The 20505-nt window shown below is 36.4% G+C and overlaps 1 pseudogene; it reads left to right on the forward strand.

The window, feature by feature from the left end:
• The first annotated feature begins 8518 nt into the window (after positions 1–8518).
• On the forward strand, positions 8519–10360 carry LOC110222659 (small ribosomal subunit protein uS10 pseudogene; annotated as a pseudogene).
• Positions 10361–20505: the final 10145 nt, after the last annotated feature.

Consider the following 20505-nt stretch of genomic DNA (forward strand, 5'->3'; position numbering starts at 1 on the left):
GAGTGATTATTATTGCATTTATCTCCCATGTTGACAGTGATAATCCAGTAGCTAATACTTAATGAATATTCAGCACAGTGCCTGGAGCATAGTATATGCTACAGAAATACTTGCTCTTATTATTAGGAAGAAGGGAATAAACATCATCACCACCACCCCACCACCACCATTGAAGATCTTTTCCATCCTTCATCTGTTTTTGGATTTATCCCAGTTTCCTACTCAAATGGTCTCAGGATGATTTTTTTTAAAATTTTGATCTGTTGCCAAGGACTTTTAAAAACTAATGTCACCCTTGACTGCTTTTTGCTGTTTTATTATTTATTTATTTTTAATTGGTGTCGTTGTCCCTTCTTATATTCCTTGTTCTCTCCTGTCCTGTTTCCTTCTTCACAGTCTCCTTATCAACATCTTTGATGCTCATTTCCAAACCTTCTACCCCAGGTCTTTGCTCTCCTGATTGCTAGCTCCTCCTGAATATTTTTTTTCAGGTATCTCCAGCTATGATTCACCTTCTTTTCTTCTCCACACTTCCCCATTACACCCTCCCAGATTTGTAACATAAAACAAGATCAAAACAACCTTTTCTATTCTTGCTGGAAAGGATGTTTCAATATGTACCCCTGTAGATAATTCATGATCATTATAACTTTCTGGACCAAAGTCCTTCTTCTTGGTCACTACTTCTCTGTGCATGTTTTCTTCCATAAGAGTTTAGAATCTTTGGGAATTGAAATTATGCATCCTTTTGTATTTTTACCCCAAAGCTTAGAATAGTAAAAGAAGCATAAAACTCCACTAAGGAGAAGAATTCCTTTAAAAAATAGAATAGGTCAAATGGAAAAGGAGGTATAGAAATCACTGGAGAAAAGCATTCCTTAAAAATAGAACTGACCAAATAGAAAAGGAAGCACAAAAGCTCACTGAAGAAAATAATTTATTAAAAAATAGAATAGAAGAAGTGGAGACTAATGACTCCATGAGGCATTAAGAAAAAAAAATATAACAAAAGAAAAAAAAAGAAAAAAAGAAAATGTGAAATATCGCATTAGAAAAATAACTGATCTGGAAAATAGATTGAGGAGAGATAATTTAATAATTATTGAACTACCTTAAATCCATGATGAATAAAAAGAACTTAAACTGTATTTTCAAGAAATTATCAAGAAAAACTTCTTTAATATCCTAGAACCAGAGAGTAAAGTAGAAACTGAAAAAGTCCACTTATCACCTTCTGAAAGAGATCCCTAGATGAAAACTCCAAGAAATGTTATAGCTAAAAATCAGGGCTCCCAGGTCAAAGAGAAAATATTTTAATGAGTCAGAAAAAAAAATTCAAATATCATGGAGCCACAAGATAACACAAGATTTAGCAGCTTCTATGTTAAAGAAGAGGAACACTTGGGATATGATATTCCAAAAGGCAACAAAAGTAGGATTACAAGCAAGAATCACCTACCCAGGGAATATATTGAGTAAAATCCCTCAAAGGAAAAAAAATACACTCTTAATGAAATTGAGGACTTTTAAACTTTCCTTATGAAAAGACCAGAGTTGAATAAAAATTTTAAAGATTTCATTCAAACACAAGACTCAAGAGAAGCATAAAAAGGAAAACAACAAAGAGAAATCATAAGGTACCTAATCAGGTTAAACTGTTTACTTCCTACATGCAAAGATGATATTTGTAACTCCTAAAATCTTTTCTTAACAAAGGCAGTTAGGAGTATACATAGACAGTGAGCATGGATGCGAGTTGACTATGATAGGATAATATCCAAAAATAAAATAAAGTGGCGAGAAAAAGGTATACACTGGGAGAAAGGGAAAGGGAGAAATAGACTGGACGGAATTATTTCACATAAAAAAGGCATAAAAGAGCGTTTACAGTGGAGGGGAAGATAGGGATGTAGAGGCAAATGCTTGAACTTTACTCTCATTGGAAGTGGCTCAAAAAGGGGATAACAGAAACACTCAATTAGGCATAGAAATCTATCTTACCCTACAAGGAAATAGGAGGGGAGAGGGGAAAGAAAAAGGGGAAGTGGCTGATAAAAGGGAGGCAGATTGGGGGAGATGCTAGTCAGAAGAAAACACTTTGGAGGAGGGACAGCATAAAAGGAGAGAGAAGGCCAAATAGGGGGAAAAAAGCAAGATGGAAGGAAATATGCAGTTAGTAATCACAACTGTGAATATGAATGGAATGAACTCACACATGTGAGACAAATAATTTGTCCTGCTGTCTCAAAGGGAATCATGGCATGAGGAAGGTGATGCCATTACTTGCAAGTAGATTGGAATTAAGTGAGGAAGAGTTTTGCAAAATCATCAGCGTCATTTTCTCCTCCAGATCCATCTGGGTCCAGAGGCAAGATATAAATTGGGACAACTGGAGATGGCCTGATACATTGGGAGACCTTGGCCTTTTTATGATAAGGTCTTTCCAAGGTCTCAGTTTGACTGAGGCAATGTCTATTCAGTGATTAAAGCTAGGTAAGAAATGAGACAAAGAATGGTCTCTTTTACCTACTCAAAAAAAAAAATCAATCTGGTGAGAAAGAACCTCTGGGTTGGTGGCTAAAACAGAAACAAATGCTATTTACATTCACTCTGAGCCATCCAGGCCCAAACAATGGGCTAAGTGAGGCTTGTGCTGGGCCTATTGTTGGCCAATCAATGAGAGCCAGAGTGAATTGGGTTTAAGTCCTCGTTCTTAAGAAAGAAATTTAGCCCATAAACCCCAAGATGTCTAGAGGTTTCAGATATCAAAATTTACATTACTTTGGGCAAAGCACCCGTAGGTAAGGGTATGATTCCGTATGTGGGCAGAACAAGGGGAAGGGGGAAAGAGAAGGAAAGGACTCATTCATAAAACAAAAGCAGATAACAGAGTGGATTAAAAAAACCAGAATCCTATGATATGTTTTTTTATAAGAAACATGCATAGAGAGACATACATAGTAAAGAGCTAGAAAATAATCTATTAAGCTTTGGCTGAGGTAAAACAAAAAAATAGGTGTAACAATCATGTTTTCAGGTAAAGCAAAAACAAAAATAGATCTAAGTAAACAGGATAAGCAGGGAAATTACATTTTTCTAAAAATACTATAGAAAATGAAATAATAGCAATACTGAGTATATTTGCTGAAACAGTATAGCATCCAAATTCTTAAAGGAAAAGTTAGATGAATGGCAGGAGGAAATGGACAGTAAAATCATATTTGTGGAAGACCTCAACTTTCTTCTTTCAGAACTACATAAATTTAATAAAAAATAAACAAGGAATAAATTGAGGAAATAATAGAATTGTGAAAAAGGTAGCTATGATTGTGAAAAATGATTTCTCTTGGTAATCTGTGTCTTGGAGACTTACACCTCGCAGCCCCTTGGCCTTCTGTCCAAAGTTCTTCAGATGGACATTACTGATAATGAGATAGCATTGAATCTTCTTATTCTGGTCAAACTCCAACACAGACCTGAATTGATTTTATCCTACTCAGTTTTGGGTGGATTCAGATTCCCAAGACTGGGGGTAGTATTTCCTCTGTCTGGATGGTGGTGATACTCAAGAACTCATTTTAATATAGCTCACCTCCCAGTATATTTTGACCAATCAGAGTTGATTGGCACCCCTTGGGAACACCTACTCTTTGAAGGACATATAACCCTGTACCCCCAAATCCCAAATCAAGCCATTTCTGAACTGCCTCCCTTAGGGGCCCAGTTTTGGGCTGAACTCCCATGCAATAAATGTCAAACTAACTTGAGAGAAATTAAACTATAGACCCCCCCCCCCCAATTTCATTGTCTCTTAAAACAGACTCTGTAATTTTTTGGTGTTCCACATAGTAGATCTCTGGAAAAAAAAAATGAATGGTGATAGAAAGGAATATACCTTTTTCTCAGTGACACATTACACCTACAAAAAAAATTGGTCACATATTGTGACATGAAAAGCTCAAAACCAAATGTAGAAAAGCAGAAATATTAAATGCATCCTTCTTAGATCACGATACAATAAAAATTATATTCAATAAAGGGCCACAGAAAGATAGATTAAAAATTAATTCAAAACTAAGCAATCTAATCCTAAATAATTAGTGGGTCAAAGAACAAATCATATTCATAATAAACAATTTCATTAAAGAGAATTTCCCAATGAGACAACATGCCAAAATTTATGAGATGCAGCCAAAGCCATACTTATGGAAAAATTTATATCTCTAAATGCTTATGTCAACAAAATAGAGAAAGAACAGATCAATGAATTGGGAATGCAACTAAAAGAAAACTAGCAAAAGAACAAATTAAAAATATCCAGGTAAACATCAAATTGGAAATCCTGAAAATCAAAGTACAGTTTAATAAAATTGAAAGCAAGAACACACGTAAACTAATAAATATAACTAAAAGCTGCTTTTGTGAAAAAAAACAATAAAATAGATAAAACATTGGTTAATGTGATCTAAAAAAAAAAGAAAGCCAAGTTAACCAGTATAAAAAATAAAAAGAATGAATTTACCTCCAATGAGGATGAAATGATAGCAAGTATTAACAGGTATTTGGCCCAATTACCTGCTGATATATCTGACGATCTAAATGAAATAGTTGAGTAGTTAAAAAATATAAATTATCCAGATTAACAGAAGAGGAAATAGAATACTCACATAATTCCATCTTAGAAAAAGACATTGGACAGGCCATCAATGAAATCCACAAGAAAACCTCCTGGGCCCGGTTGGATTCACAAGTGAATTCTACCAAACATTTAAAGAATAATTAATTATAATATTGTGTAAACTTTTTGGAAAAATAGTCGAAGTCCTATCAAATTCTTTTTATGGCATAAATACAGTGCTTGTGCCTAATTCAGGAAGAGCAAAAAGAAAGAAAACTATAGACCAATTTTCCTAATGAATAAAGATACAAAATTTTTTAAAAATAAAGCATTAGCAAGGGGATTACAGGAACATATCACAAAGGTCATACACTATGATCAAGTAAGATTTATACCGGGAATGCTGGGCTGGTTCAACATTAGGAAAATTATCAGCATAATTGGTGATATCAAGAAAAAAAACAAATCATATGATTATCTCAATAGACGCAGAAAAAGCTTTTGAAAAAAATACAATATCCATTCTCATTAAAAACACTAGAAAGCATAGGAATAAATGGAGTTTTCCTTAAAATGATAAGTAACATCTATCTAAAACCATTAGCAAGCATTATTTGTAATGGGGATAAGTTAGAAGCCTTCACAATAACATCAAGGATGAAGCAAGGATGCCATTATTATTCAATATTGTACTAGAAATGCTAACTATTGCAAGAAGACAAGAAAAAGAAATTGAAGAAATTAGAATGGGCAATGAGGAAACAAAAGTATCACTCTTTGCAAATGATATAATGCTATGCTTAAGGAATCCTAGACAATCAACTAAAACTAGTAGATGTAATTTTAGCAACTTTAGAAAAGTTGCAGAATATGAAATAAACATACATAAACCAACAGCATTTCTAAATATTACCCACAAAGTCCAGAAACAAGATACAGAAAGAGAAATTCCATTTAAAATAACTGTAGACACTACAAAATACTCAGGAGTCTAACTGCCAAGACAAACCCAGGAACTATATGTACATAATTACAAAATATTTTTTCACAAATAAAGTCAGATATGAACAATTGGAAAAATATTACTTGCTTATGGGTATATTGAGCTAATATAATAAAAATAGAAATTATACCTAAATTAATTTACTTAGTGCCATATCCATCAAACCACCAAAAATTATTTTATAGAACCAGAAATAAAATAAGAAAATTCATCTGGAAGAACAAAATGTCAAGAAGATCAAGAGAATTAATGAAAAGAAAAATATAAAAAAGGTGGCCTAGCCAGACTAGGTCTCAAACTGTATTGCAAAAGATTAATCATTAGAACAATCTGGGACTGGCTATGAAATAGAGTGGTGGATCAATGGAGTAGAATAGGTACACAATACACAGTAGTAAATGACCATAGTAATCTAGTGTATGAAAAAAAGCAATGACCCAGCAATACCACTACTAGGTCTGTTTCCCAAGATGATTAAGGAAAAAGGAAAAGAACTTATATGTTCTAAAATATTTATGGCAGCTCTCTTTGTAGTGGCAAAGAACTGAAAATTTTAGGCATGTCTATCGATTGTGGAATGACTGAACAAGTTGTGATACGTGATTGTGATGGATTACTAATGTGCTGTAAGAAATGATAAGCTTGATGATCTTAGAAAAAATGGATAAACTTGCATAAAATAAAGAGAACATTGTATATAGTGATAACAATATTAAGAACAACTTTTAGTAAGTAAGTCATTTTGACTAATAAAAATACCCCAATGAGCTACAAAGGACATATGATGGAAGATGCTATCTACATCCAGAGGAGAAACTGATAAATGAAAGTATGCATAGAATGGTATACACACACACACACACACACACACACACACACACACACACACACACTTACCTAACTGTAGCCATCTCTGAAGTGGGAGAGAGAAGAAAAAAAATGAAAATACTTACATGATAACTTTATTACATATTTTAAAAATGTAGCAAGTTGTACACAATTTTGCAATCATTTATGATCTTTTTTTCTATTCCACTGTTATGGAAATGACTTTTTATTTCTTAAGTTCAGAATAAAATAAATAAAATTTAAAAAAATCAAAAGATGCAAGCAAAGTTAAAAAAAAGAAAAAAAAACAATGATCCATGCTTTTGGGATAAGAACTATTCGACAAAAGCTCTGGGAAAACTGGAAAATAAATACATCAGAAACTTGGTATAGGTCAAAGACTCACTCCTTATAGAAAGATAAAGTCAAAATGTACATATGATTTAGACGTAAAGGATAAGACCATAAAAAAGTTAGCAGAGTATAAAATAGTTTACCTGTGAGATCTATAGATAAGGGAGAATTCATGACCAAACAAGAGAGAGAGAATGTTATGAGATATAAAATGGCGGGTTTTGATTACATCATATTAAAAAAGTTTTTGCACAATCAAAACCAATGCAGTCAAAATTAGAAGAAAAGCAGAAATCTAAGGGAAAATTTTTTTATAGCAAATGTCTCTGATGAAGCCCTCATTTTTCAAATATATAGAAAACTGAGTAAAATTTATAAAAAAAAATGTCATTCCTCAATTGATAAATGGTCAAAGGAAATGAACAGGCAGTTTTCAAATGAAGACATCAAAGCATCTACAGTCACATAAAAAACACTCTAAATCACTATTGATTAGAGAAATGAAAATTAAAGCAACTTTGAGGTACCACCTCACAGTTATCAGGTTGATTAATATGACAGAAAAGGAAAATGATAAATATTGGAGTAGGAGGTAGGAAATTGGGAAACTAATGTACTCTAAGTGGAATTGTGAACTGATCCAACCATTGTATAGAACAATTTGGAAATAAAAATGCGTGTATCCTGTGACCCAACAATATCACTTCTAGGTCTGTATCCTGAAGAAATTAAAGAAAACGGAAAAGACTTATGTGTATAAAAAATATTTATAGCAACTCTTTTTGTGATGGCAAGGGACTGGAAATTGAAGGGATTCCCTTTAATTGGGGAGTGGTTGAACGAGTTGTGGTATATGATTGTAATGGAATACTACTTTGCTATAAGAAATGATAAGCAGGTTACTTTTGGAAAAACCTGGAAAATTTTACATGAGCTAATGCAGAGTCAAGTCAGTAGAATGAGGAGAACATTGTACACAGTAACAGCGATATTGTATAGTGATCAAGTGTGAATGGCTTAGCTGTTCTCAGTGATATGATGATTCAAGCTAATTCCAAACGACTCATCATGGAAAATGTTATACACCTCTCAAGAAAGTACAGATGGAATCTCAATGAGGATCAAGGCCTATTATTTTTCACTTTTTTCATGGAGGGAGGGAAAGAATTTGGAACTCAAAATTTTAAAAAAGTCAAAAATTATTTTTAAATGTAATTGGAAAAATAAAACATTGTTTAAAAAATTCATGAGTGAGAGTATGAAAATAAGTGGTGATTATGTTTTCTAATTGCCTTCATAACTATATGGTATAATGATGGATTGGGTAAAAAAAAATTCCCCGAATAGGATGAAGGCACATTCTCCCCACTGCGCACACTCAATCCCTAATAAAAGTGGGCTCAAACTGCAAGGAGGTGGTTACACAAAACACTCTCCCACCCAATATGCAATACATTTTTCTTCTGTAGACACAGAAGATTTCTGGTGAAAATGGTCGAAAACGATGCATAACGATACGCAAACATGAGCTAGGTAATGAGAATGACTAAAAGATACTTCCGTGCTTGGCAATCCTTTTCTCTCTCTAACAAGTTCCTACCCCTCTTTGGAAGGTATTACAGCTGGAGCGTGCAGTCGCTGCCTCTCCTTCTCCTGACCCCGCCGCTGTTCCCTCTCACCTAGGAAGAAGTCGGTCAGGAAGTCGCTTCACTGCCATGACGTTCAAAGACACCGGCAAGACCCTTGTGGAGCCCGAAGTGGCCATTCACCGGGTCCGGATCAACTTTGCCAGCCGCAATGTGAAATCCCTCGAGAAAGTGTGTGCTGACCTAATTAGAAGAGCCAAAGAAAAGAACTTGAAAGTGAAGGAACCTGTTCAAATGCCCACTAAGACTCTTCGAGTCACAACGAGAAAACTTGCGGTGAAGGTTCAAAGACGTAGGATCAATTCCAGATGAGAATGCACAAACGCCTTATTGATTTGTGCAGTCCTTCTGATTGTTAAACAGTCACTTCCATCAGCATTGAACCAGGTATTGAACTTGAAGTTGAAGTCACCATTGCAGATGCCTCGCCAATCATCTCTTTTGATAAATTGATTGAAAAACAAACAAACAAAGAAACAAACCAAGTTCCTACCAAGTTTCCTTCTGGGTGGGGCACAGCCAATGGATGTCATCCCATGTTGGAAAGAAATGACGTCTCCCTTTTGCCTGGTTGATTCAGTGTTTCCCGGGGTCAAGCATGTAGCTCCTTAGGGCCAAATCATCTCTGCACTCAGCCATGGTAGCTATTGGTAGACTACTACAGACCAGGTAGTACCTGGCCTGGCAATAGGAAGATAAGTTCTAATCTGGCCTCTGATACTTACTATCTTTGAAACCTGGGCAAGTCACTTAACTGTGTTTGCCTCAGTTTCCTTATCTGTAAAATGAGTGGGAAAAGGATGTGGAAAATCACTCTAGTGTCTGTCAGAACTCCAGATGGGATCATGAAGAGTCAGACTGAACAATACCAAACTACAGACTTGGTTACTGTATCCATAACGGCTATTCTAATTTTTGAACCTCAAAAGATTGTAGCCTGATACAGACCAGCTGATGTTGCCTCTACCCATCTGAAAGCTCACACAGTTTACAATTTGCAATAGACACTCAGTCATGCATGTCTAAAAGAAGATGCACTAAGCCTCCAGGCATTTGATGAAAGTCAAGCAAAGACTGTTGTGCGTGGTAGATAGTAGGTGCTTAATAAATGTTTGTTGGCTGACTGACTGGTATGTGTAAGGCAAACCTGTGCATGATCTAAGAACAAGGCTCTCATTGGTCAATTCCCCATTATACTCCACCCACTCATGCCTTAACTTTTCTTACATTATTAACCCATTTTAATGGGTTAGTTATTTCATTTTCATTCTTTATCCTGGCTTTGTATTTAATTTTAGTCTTTGCTCTAACAAGTCATTGATCTGACTGTACAGAGACAGCCAGTTCAGAAATGACTTCCCAGTCACTAATGAGTCATTTCCTGCCGTTTAAAATATAATTACTTTTTTTATGATGTTATTCAGCACTTGTCATGTCCAGTGCTTTCAGATACTTTTTTTTCCCCCAGTGAAAGCACTCATGATGTATAGCATGAGGTTTCTGGGTAACCTATACACATTTGTCTTCTCTAATTCCTAATTCCCAAACTGTACTTTCCAACTTTTTTTGGTCATTCTTAACAAATTCCTCTTTGCATTTAAGTGATTGACTATCGGTACATGGTTTTCATTGCTTCATCCCACTCAAACAAAATCCTGCTACTTATTGTCTATAGACTTCGAGGACACTTCCTTTTACTCCTCTCCTAAATGAGTTCTGGAACTTTATCTCCTCTAGTCTTTATCTGCTCTTCAACTCCTCATTCTAGGGTATTTCCACATGTATATTGATACTAACTTCATTGTTAAGCCAAAACAAGAAAACACAGGTGCTCCACCAGCCAGCTCCACACCATCCATCTGTGGGACCATTGATTACAGTAAACGGCGAAGTTTTGAATACGGTGGATAAGTTCACTTACCTTGGTAGCGTACTTTCCATGGATGCACACGTTGATAATGAGGTTGATTCATGCATTCCCAGAGCTAGCTCAGTTTTGGGAGGCTCCATAGGAAAGTATGGGAGAGAAGAGGTATTAGACTGACTACCAAACTGAAGGTCTATAGAGCTGTTTTGCTGACCTCATTTTTGTATGCCTGTGAAACCTGGACAGTATACCAGCCCCATTCCAGGAAACTGAATCCCTTCCATTTGAATTGCTTTAGGAAGATTCTGAAGATCACCTGGCAGGATAAAATACCAGACACTGAAATCCTTTCTCGAACCAAACTGCCAAGCATTCGAACTGTATTGCAGAGGGTGCAACTGTGATGGCCTGGGCACATTGTTTAAATATAAAATGTACACTTGCCAAAAAAACTATTTTATGGATAATTCATACAGGGCAAGTGTTTGCATGATGGTCAGAAGAAGTGATATGAGAACGCTCTCAAGATCTCTCTTAAGAGATTTGGAACTGATTGGGTAACATGGGAGACACTGGCACAGGACTGCTCAGCATGGTGTGTCCAGATCAGAAAAGGTGCTGTGCTCTATGAGCAAAGCAGAATTGAAGCAGTTCTAAAGACAAGCAAGATGTGCAAATTTAGAGAATCCACCCCAAACATTCATGTGGAGTATTTGTGCCTGACCTGCGGTAGAACCTTCTGAGCTTGTATTGGTCTGATCAGCCATAGTTGGATACACTGAAACGTGACCCTAGCAGAGTGATGCCATTTTAGTCCTCTTGGAGAATGAAGGATAATGACCAACCTTCAATACCTTAATTGTTCAGTTCCTCAACCTCCTCACTTTCTGTGACTTCCTTTTCTACCCCACCTCACCACATACAAACATGGTCACGTTCGTCATCTCGTCATTACTCACAATAACTTCCTTAGTTTTATTCAGGTCCCAGATAAAATCCCACTTTCTACAGGAAGTCTTTCCCAAACTCTCTTGATTCTAGTGCCTTTCTTTCATTGTTTATTTTCCATTTATCCTATACATAGTTTATTTTTCTATATCTGCTTGCCTGTTGGCTTCACCATTAGACCGCAAGCTTCTGTCGTTTGCTTTTCTTTTTACCCCTAATCATAAGCCAGTGCCTGGTACATAGTAGGCACTTAGAAAATGCTTGTTTCATTCCATCACTTAAAACAGAACCTAGCAAGCGCAGAGGCAAAGGATGGAGGCTCATTTCACAAAGACACATAGAACGTCAACAAAGACATCCTGGGGAAATGTTTTTAAACAGCTCACATGTAATCCAGAACACACTCAAGTTTAATATGTAGCATGACCACTTTCTCCATCACATTCTTAAGTCTGATGTTGACATGGAAGTTTGGTTAAATGAGGCAAATAAGCTAGGTGGTATACATTTATATTGTTTGTTTCCTTAAACTAGCAGAATACATGTAATATATGAGAGCCAGAAGATAATTATGACTCACAGATAAGCAAATTGAAGAACTCATATCTTCTTAGAATAAAACATTATAGTGTCCATATGTTTTAACCATAGCATGAGAAAGGAATTTTCTTAATTGGATAGGTTGTAAATATAATAAGATAGGGGAATGTCAAGGTGTCAACTGAAAGTATAGATACAGGATGTCTGTGTTTCTTCTATTACTAACATAGCATAACATAGTATATGTTCATAAAATACTAAGTTAAGAAAAGTCCCATTATTTAAGATAGTGTCTGGGTCAAGACACCTTGTCCTTAAACAGAAGAATGCTCCTGGTCAGCTTCAGTTGCTGACACCGAAGGGGCATTTTGAGTTCACTCAGGGAGTAAATAAAGCATGTCTGTTATGCCAGAGCACACGAAGCAAGTCTATTAGGCAAGGGTGCTTCTTCTGGTTGATTAGTTCAGGCTTTGGCCCTTATTGGGGCTCAAATGATCTTAAATAATTATCATTAGAAAATTAGTAAAAACAATAATTGAAGCCCTTGTTAATAGTATTTGCTAACTTTTGGAGTGCAAATGATTTTTAATGGAAAATTTAGCAATTGGCTCTTGCAAGCCTGTACCAGCTGCCTTAATGACAACCCTAGGGGAAGTCCTGAGGGCTCCTCTCTTACAACATTGTCTCTTACTGTTGAGGTCTAGGGGTGCTGGGAACCCCAAAATTCAAGGGCAAGAAATGTAAGTTCTGCCTCAAATGAATTCATTCCATGTCTTCTTTCAGCCAAAGACAAGGTTTATTAGAATGCCAGATTTTAAGACTCTAAGCCTTTGTGATACCAATACAACCAGGCCGGACTCTTAAGGAGTCTGAGTGATTTAATGGGGGCAAGGTGGACACTTATATACAGGAAAACTATGGGAAGATCTGGATGATGTAAAAGTGGCCAAGTAGTCTGGGGTGACTGGGAGGTAACAGAGAAAGACCCAGAAGGGCTGGGTGCCCCAGGTGAATGCCAGAGACCTGGGCCACATGGAAGGGGTCTAGATGGAATCAAGGAGTGATGATCTAGGGTGGGGCCAAGTGCAAACTATGAGGGCCACAATGAAAGGACAGTTGAAAGGACTAACTAGGAGGGGCCAGGTGCCCCAAGCAAATGCCAGAGACCTGGGCCATGTGGGAAAGTCCGGGACATTTTGGGGATCCATCATTTGTACCCCATCATCACAAGATACCATCATTTCACTTGAATGAATCAAACCAAGAGAGAGAAGCCAAAGAAAATTGCTGAAGGTGACCAAAGCTTTTTGAAGACATCCTCAGTTCTAGCTACAAAGTCAGCTGGGAAAAAGAAAAGAAGACTTCTTCTAACCATGGGGTTAGTAGAACAGAAACAATTATAGCATATCTGGGTATGCCCCATGAACTCTTCAGAGCATATCTACTCAATTTTATCTCAGATCTTCTGAAGGAACTTCTCTAGCCTTCTTCACAAGGGCAGGTACCACCAGATGAGTTAAGTGCATTTGCTGGTTCCTGTTACATATGGATAATCCCCTTCCCTCCAAAGAAGTTTTATGTTCCTAAGTTTGAGTGACATAGGTTCTTTTAACCTTAAAAAATAAATTGAATTAAAGAGCAATTTGTATATATTTTTTTTCCATTTCAAAAACACTTGTCACTTCTTCTCTGGACTAGCTCTATATCAGTATAAAATTTTAATATTAACTTTGAGTCAACTTTATTATCCCTTTTATGCAACCTAACTTTTCTTTTTCTTCTCTGTCTCTGTGCTTTTCTGTCTGTCTGCCTCTCTCTCTCTCCTTAAAAAATGAATAATGAATGTAAGTTAATAATGCTCTCTGGGATAGAATGATTCTGTTATTTTACTTTCTTGGTTGAAACTTTTCTTTCTTTCTTTCCTTTTCTCCCCCAAACAGTCGCATTTCTTTTAGTGAAATGAACAGACTGTTATGCTCATTAGGAGCTCTTAATTAATTTGCTTTTCTTCAGGTGAAGTCCTTGAGCACTGATTTAGGACGTGGTATTAATGACAAAGGCCTCACTGAATCATTGGGAAGGTTATTTATTCAATGCTTAGCATAATAAAAGAATGAAAGACAATCTGAGGCACTGGGCTGGGTGGATTGCTTAAGCCACTTACTTCATTATTATTATTTTTTTAAATCAGGTGTAGAGGTGACTTTTTCTCTTTTTATGGGATGGAGGTAGGGAGGAAGTTCAAATTAAGCAGTCACCCAGAAATCCTAGTCTCTGGAATGTACTCAGTATAACACAGGGTAGATAAAACAACCTTTGCTTCCACTGGGGTAAAATTCTGGTCAGTTTTGTTTTTGTTTTTGAGCTAACTTTTATAAATGCTCATGGATTAAATACAACATTAAGCAAAGGGTAAGAGAGTGTTTTTTTTTTTTTATATCCAGGTGACCTCCAAAATTTACTAGTACAAGTCTCATACCATAAAAGAGAATATGGAGAAAAAATAAATAAATATGTAGATCATAATTGGAGGTCATTCCTGTTTATAAGATAATTGTGATCCTAAAGTGACAATTTCTAAAGACTAGAAACCCAAGGAATGAGAGTGGGACAGGGAGGAGTATATTGGGAAAAGCATGTTACATAAAACTAAAAATTCTGAATTGGCCTTGCAGTTGAATTGGTATAGTAAGCTCCCAGGTTAGGAAATCTCTACCAGTGCTAGCTGACACCTCAGAAACAGAATTGTGCATAGCATTTTGAGGTTAAATTTCTTGCTTGGGGTCACACAACCAGTACATTTCAGAAGTAATTCTTGAAACTGGATCAACCTAGCTTTGAAGTCAGCTTTCTGTTTAGTAAGCCACAAATACTTTTTTAAAGACAAAATATATTAATGTATTTATAAACGGTAGGCCTATTTTGTAACACCAATATTTTCTCACTTATGCTTCATAGTTAAGAATCATGGGTACTTATGTCTCTAAAAATATGAGGTTGCAAGCTACCCAACAGGCAAAGGAAAAATGCCTAGGATCACAGGAGCAGAGGTGGAAGGGACTTCTAAAAAGGTCATACAACCAAACCCTCTCATTTTACAAATGATGAACTGAGGCCAAGAGAGACTAATTGACTTATCAAAGCTCACACAGGTAGAAATTGGAAGAGCTGGGATTTGAACCTTTGTCTTCTGCTTTCCAATATCAAGGTTCTTTATGCATGAATGCACTGCAGCGCAATGATGAAATTCACACGAGACCCTTGAAGAAGGACATTAATAAGCCAGAGAAGGTCCAGAGAGCAGCCATAATGGTAAAAAGCTTACAATCCAGTTTTTAAAGCTAGGAATATGAGAGGTTTATGCAAGAAAGGTACATTTCCTCCACTTAGGGGAGGCAGCTAGGTGGTTCAGTGGATGGAGTGCTGGGTCTCAAGTCAGAAAGACCTGAGTTTAGATTTGGCCTCTGACACTTACTAGTTGTATGCCCCCAGGCAAGTCATTTAACCTGTTTGCCTTAATCCATTGGAGAAGGAAATGGTAAACTACTCCAATATCTTTAGAAGAAAACCCCACGGACAGTATGGTCCAGGGGTTCTTGAGCACAAGTGAACAACAAAAACAAAGCAAGAGAAGGGAAAACTCAGGGTCACATAGGAGCTATGTTCAAATGGTTGAAGAGCTGTCATTTAGAAGAGGAGTCAGATTTGCTCTATTTGGCACTAAAGGGAAGAAACAAAGGAATGATAAAAGTTAGAAAGAAGAAAATGTAGCCTTGATAAAGAAAATGTAGCCTTGAAAATGAAAAGTTCCAGGAATGAGAGAGGTCCCAAAGTGAAATGGATTACTTCTTAAAGGGCTTCAGGAAGATGCAAATGATCTCTTGCTGGATAGGCTATTCTGGGGAGTCCTTTCTGGCCCTGGGTTGTTCTAGATGGATTCTGAGGCCTCTTTTAACTAAAACTCTCAGATCTTTTGAAACAGCACACCCAAAAAATCTCAATGTAATGTTGTATATATGCCTGGCAAAGGATATAAACTGATTATATTAAAGGAACATGGGATACCTGATGGACAACCTAGTAGCATCTAATCAGTGTCCAGAAAGGTCTACAGCACATTGGTAGGCCCTAGTAGAGGAGAACTAATGAGAGGAGACAGACAAGAGTTGCCTAAGAGAATGCACAGGATTATAAATTTAGAACTAGAACAGGCAGTAGAAGTCATTTAGACCAATCCCATTCATTTTCTGTCAAGTGATTAGAATATGAGTTTTTCAGGGAGCACATGAATCCCTGGAAACTTAGATCTACTGAAATAGTGAAGGATATAATTCAAGGACAAAATTGTAACAGTTCCTAATATCATTATTATCCATTAATAGAGCATACATCATTGTAGCCATGCCATAACTATTAAAGCTATCCAAAAAACAGATTAGATCTCCTCAGGGGGTAGTGAGTTCCCCTTCATTGAAAGTGTTCAAGTAAAATCTGGATGACCCCTTTCCAAGTAGACTGCAGAAAGGATTTTTAATCAGCTATCATTCTTTGTTGACTGAGTTCCTTCCAACTTTAAGAGAATGTAATTTTGAGGTATACCTAGCCCTTTCTTTCTCCCATATGGATGTTAATGATAACTTTATTCACCTTTCTAATCTAGATCTTTCTTATTTCGTTGTTGGCCTTCTACCTATTATGTAACATTGCTTTTTTTCTTGCCCTTTGAAGGTTTTATGATTGCATTGGATTAGATTCAGGATTAGACTAGGTCAGGTTGGCTAAGAGAGGGACCGAGATGGTTAATCTTCTGGACAAGTCCATTCACTTCTCTTAAACTCAACTTTACAATGTATGAAATGAGAGTTACATTAGATCAGATTTTGTTGTTCAGTAGTTCAGTCATGTCCAATTATTTATGACTTTGTGGACCATACTGTCCTTAGAGTTTTCTTGGCAAAGACACTGGAGTGGTTTTCTATTTCCTTCTCCTTTGGATTAAAGCAAATAGAGGTGAAGTGACTTACCCAGGTAATAAGCTAGTAAGTGAGCTCAGGTTTTCCTGACTCCAGGCCCGGTGCTCTATCCACTGAGCCACATAGTTGCCTCCTTGATAACATCCAAAGACCCTTATATTTCTAAAATTCCCTTTTTTATTGTATTTGTGCCACAAAATCAGTGCTTTGAGTGGCTGAGAATACGGTATAATAAATATCATGTTTTGCATTTTCTTCTTTTCACTTGTCCAACTCCAGGATTCCATTTCTATCTTTAGCTGCCAACCATCCTACTCCTTGTCACTACATACTAAGAATGTTCTGTTAGAGGAGAAATAACCAATGGGCAATCACAGCTCCTAGGATGTTGATCATCACTGTCCATTTTTTTTCTGGGATTTATACTACTTAATAGTGATGCCAAATTATGACATGGTACTAGAATAGCTTGCTTTTTACTGCAAAACTGGTATAATCTATCCAGAACTTTATTTAAAGACTTTAGTTTATGTAAAATGAATGTGTCCTAGTTTATTATTGAGCTCTGTGTATGCAGAATATTTATGAATATGCATAGAATAGTAGATTATAACTTATGCAGTTTATATGTGATTTTGATGAAGAATATATGTATACATCTAGAATTCATAGTTGAATATTGCCTGGTATTCTGTGTCTGGAGAAGGAAGAGGAGGAAAAAGGCACTTAGATTCAGGTTGATATTAGGGGATTATAGAAATGACCCTGCACAGTTGGCTTCTTTTTGTGCTTCCATTCTACTGTAAGATCCATGTCAAATGTGTCCTTCATAATTAATTTTGCATTTTCTTAATGGAGACTGAGCCTGGGTCCCTAACAGAGAAATGTAAAGAAATGAGAAATGTTCATTTAATAATAGCCAATGACTAATGAATTTACTGGATGAAGCTCTTGGAGGGCAGAAACTCTCATTTTTTCTTTGTGCTCTGGGTGCCTGGCAACTACTATGTCCTTAATACATGCTTTCCTCTCCACCCCTTTTCATAAATTTATTGAATACAGAGCCTTTTATATAACATCTGGTGATACTTAACACTGGGAGCTTAAATAAGAACCTAATGCATAGTTTTGTTAATTAATTTTCCTCTGCTATATTAGACCTATGAATGGACCATAACTAAATTTGTTTAGGTGTGTGAAAGTAAACCCCAATATATATCTAAGCTCTAATTTGTGCTCTAGGGCCATGATGGAGCCACAGTGTCAGTGATAGGGTTACTCCCTCCAGTGGCACAGATCGCAATCTTTGTTTCTCTTTTCATCCCTTATTTCTCTTTCTCTTGCTTTCTCATCATATCTCCACACTGGATCTATCTGGTGTGCAGAAGGCCTTCCTCTAAATACTAAGACCTCTCATAAATGTACCATGATGACCACCATGTAGAAAATTGGAAAAAAAAATGTGTGTGTGTGTGTGTGTGTGTGTGCGTGTGTGTGTGTGTGCATGTGTATTTCAAACCAGGACTCTTGCTTCTAATTTTCTAAGTGCTCAGTAAAACTAAATTTCTTCCATCTCTTTCATTTTTCTTTCTAGGTAAAGTATGACACAATTTGCCAGGGTTCCCATTGGAATCATTTCCTCCAAAACTGCTCTGCTATAGACTCACTAACATTTCTCACTGTCCCTGCATGATGGAGATTAGACCACTGAATTATTCTTTCATCAAAAAGCTCATCACTTTTCTTTTGGCTATCTGCATGGAAAACACTGGGCTGTCACCTTTGAAATGTAAGGAATTTTGCTTTCAATGAGTTTTTTTTAAACTATGGTGGAACACTTTTTTTTTATGAAATCATAAGAACATGAGCTAGAATTTCCTTCTGCAGGTCTGGAACAAGGGGCCTTTAATAACCACAGTTTTTTATCCTTCTTAGAATGACACAGGTGGTGATGCTGAGATGTCAAACTTTTTATTTGAAGGACACTCTGACCGACAAAATGAATCACAGATCAAATATATCTCTCTTATCTTGCCTATGGTTTTTAGTTTCTGGTTTTGCTAAGGATACTTTGAGAATGTGTGGATAGCTCCTTATGAATCTGAATGATTTGTTCTCATCCAAACTTGACAAAAACCAGGAAGAAAGGACATGTTGAGCACAGGTCACTTCCCAGGGCACAGAAATGCTCACAACTGCCTTCAGTCACCCCATTTTTACTTAGCCTGCATATTTGGTATTGCATCTGGAGAGGCTCCATTTCTTCTTACTTTTTCCAGGCATTGTCTCATTGAGTGATGGCACAGAGCCCAGCAGCACTCTAAACTATGTCAATGCTGCTTTGATTTCTAGGAAAGAAATTTTGCAATTACAAGAGTGGGGGAGTCCACTGGGAATGGAAATGATGGTTTCTTTTCATGGGTCATTACTTTTCCTGACCGTTTACTTCAGACATATCCAATGTTCCAATTCAGTGAAGATGAATTTCAAAGAAACCTCATGAAAATGTCAGAAAAATCTAAGCATGACACTAGGTTTGGTATTTGGACATCAGAAATAGGAAGCCAGGAAGATAATGAGGGTTTTGTATGTCTTAGAAAACATTTTTTACAAACTATTTTTATTAATGTTTTTTTAAATATTCATCCTGAATACTTTCCTCTCCCTCCATTTCCTTCTATTCAGTGAGAATTTTCTTATAATAAAGGTTTTCAAAATCCTTTAAAAAACTGTTGAGGAAAACCAACCAACATACTGCCCACATCTGATAATATGTGCAATATTCCACAGTCATTTTCTTCTGCTATTTCACAGAAAGGAAGAAGGTGAATTTCCTTATCTCTTCTCTGGGACCACAGCCTCAAGTTTAGTTATGGTGGTCTTTCCATTTACAGTATTATTGTCAGTTTGTATATTGTCCCCCTTGTCTTAGAATCTAGATCCCGAAAATATAAACCTGCTTAATCTTATTCTTGATTTTTCTCTTAATAGGAGAGAACTTAATGGAGGATTAGAGATGAAATCAAATTTAGAGATCATAAAGTTCAACCCCTCATTTCCATAACAAAGTCAATCCAACAAGTATTTTTTTTTATTAAAAACGATATTTTATCTTTTGCTTTTATGTTGCTTACATCTCCCAGTGCGTACTTCCTCTCTCCCCTTTCCAACAAACAATTCTTATAAAATTATTTAAAAAGAAAGGAAAATTCTGTTTAATGACACTGACCAATATATCAGTAATCAGCTTCTACTGGTGGGAATACAGCCTTCCCCCAAGTAGGTATATGCATTACTATTTGATGATGAAAGAGTGAAGATAAGTAAGGGGTACAAGAAACTTTTCCTGTATGAGATGACACCTGGGCAGATCCTTATAGAAAATTAGCATTCTAGGAAGTAGAATTAGCAAGAAATATGTTACAGGCAATGATTTTTTGGGGGACAACATCTAGAAGGGTATAGGGGCAGGAAATGCAGTGCAGTGTTTGGGTAGCATCAAGTCAGCGAGTGTGGCTGGAACATGCAGTATATAAAGGGGAATAATAATCAATTGGACTTAGAAAACCAAATGGTTCTGGTTATGAAGGGCTCTAAATGCCCAACTAAAGAATTTATAATTTATTTTCTAGGCAATAGGAAACCATGGAAAAGTTTGCTCATGGAAGTGACATAGACAGACTTTTGCTTTAGGTTTTATGAAGAAACTGAGAGCCAGAATGTCTGAG

Source organism: Phascolarctos cinereus, unplaced genomic scaffold (genome assembly GCF_003287225.1).
Source record: "Phascolarctos cinereus isolate Bilbo 61053 unplaced genomic scaffold, phaCin_HiC Scaffold_2;HRSCAF=192, whole genome shotgun sequence".
Lineage (NCBI taxonomy): Eukaryota > Metazoa > Chordata > Mammalia > Diprotodontia > Phascolarctidae > Phascolarctos > Phascolarctos cinereus.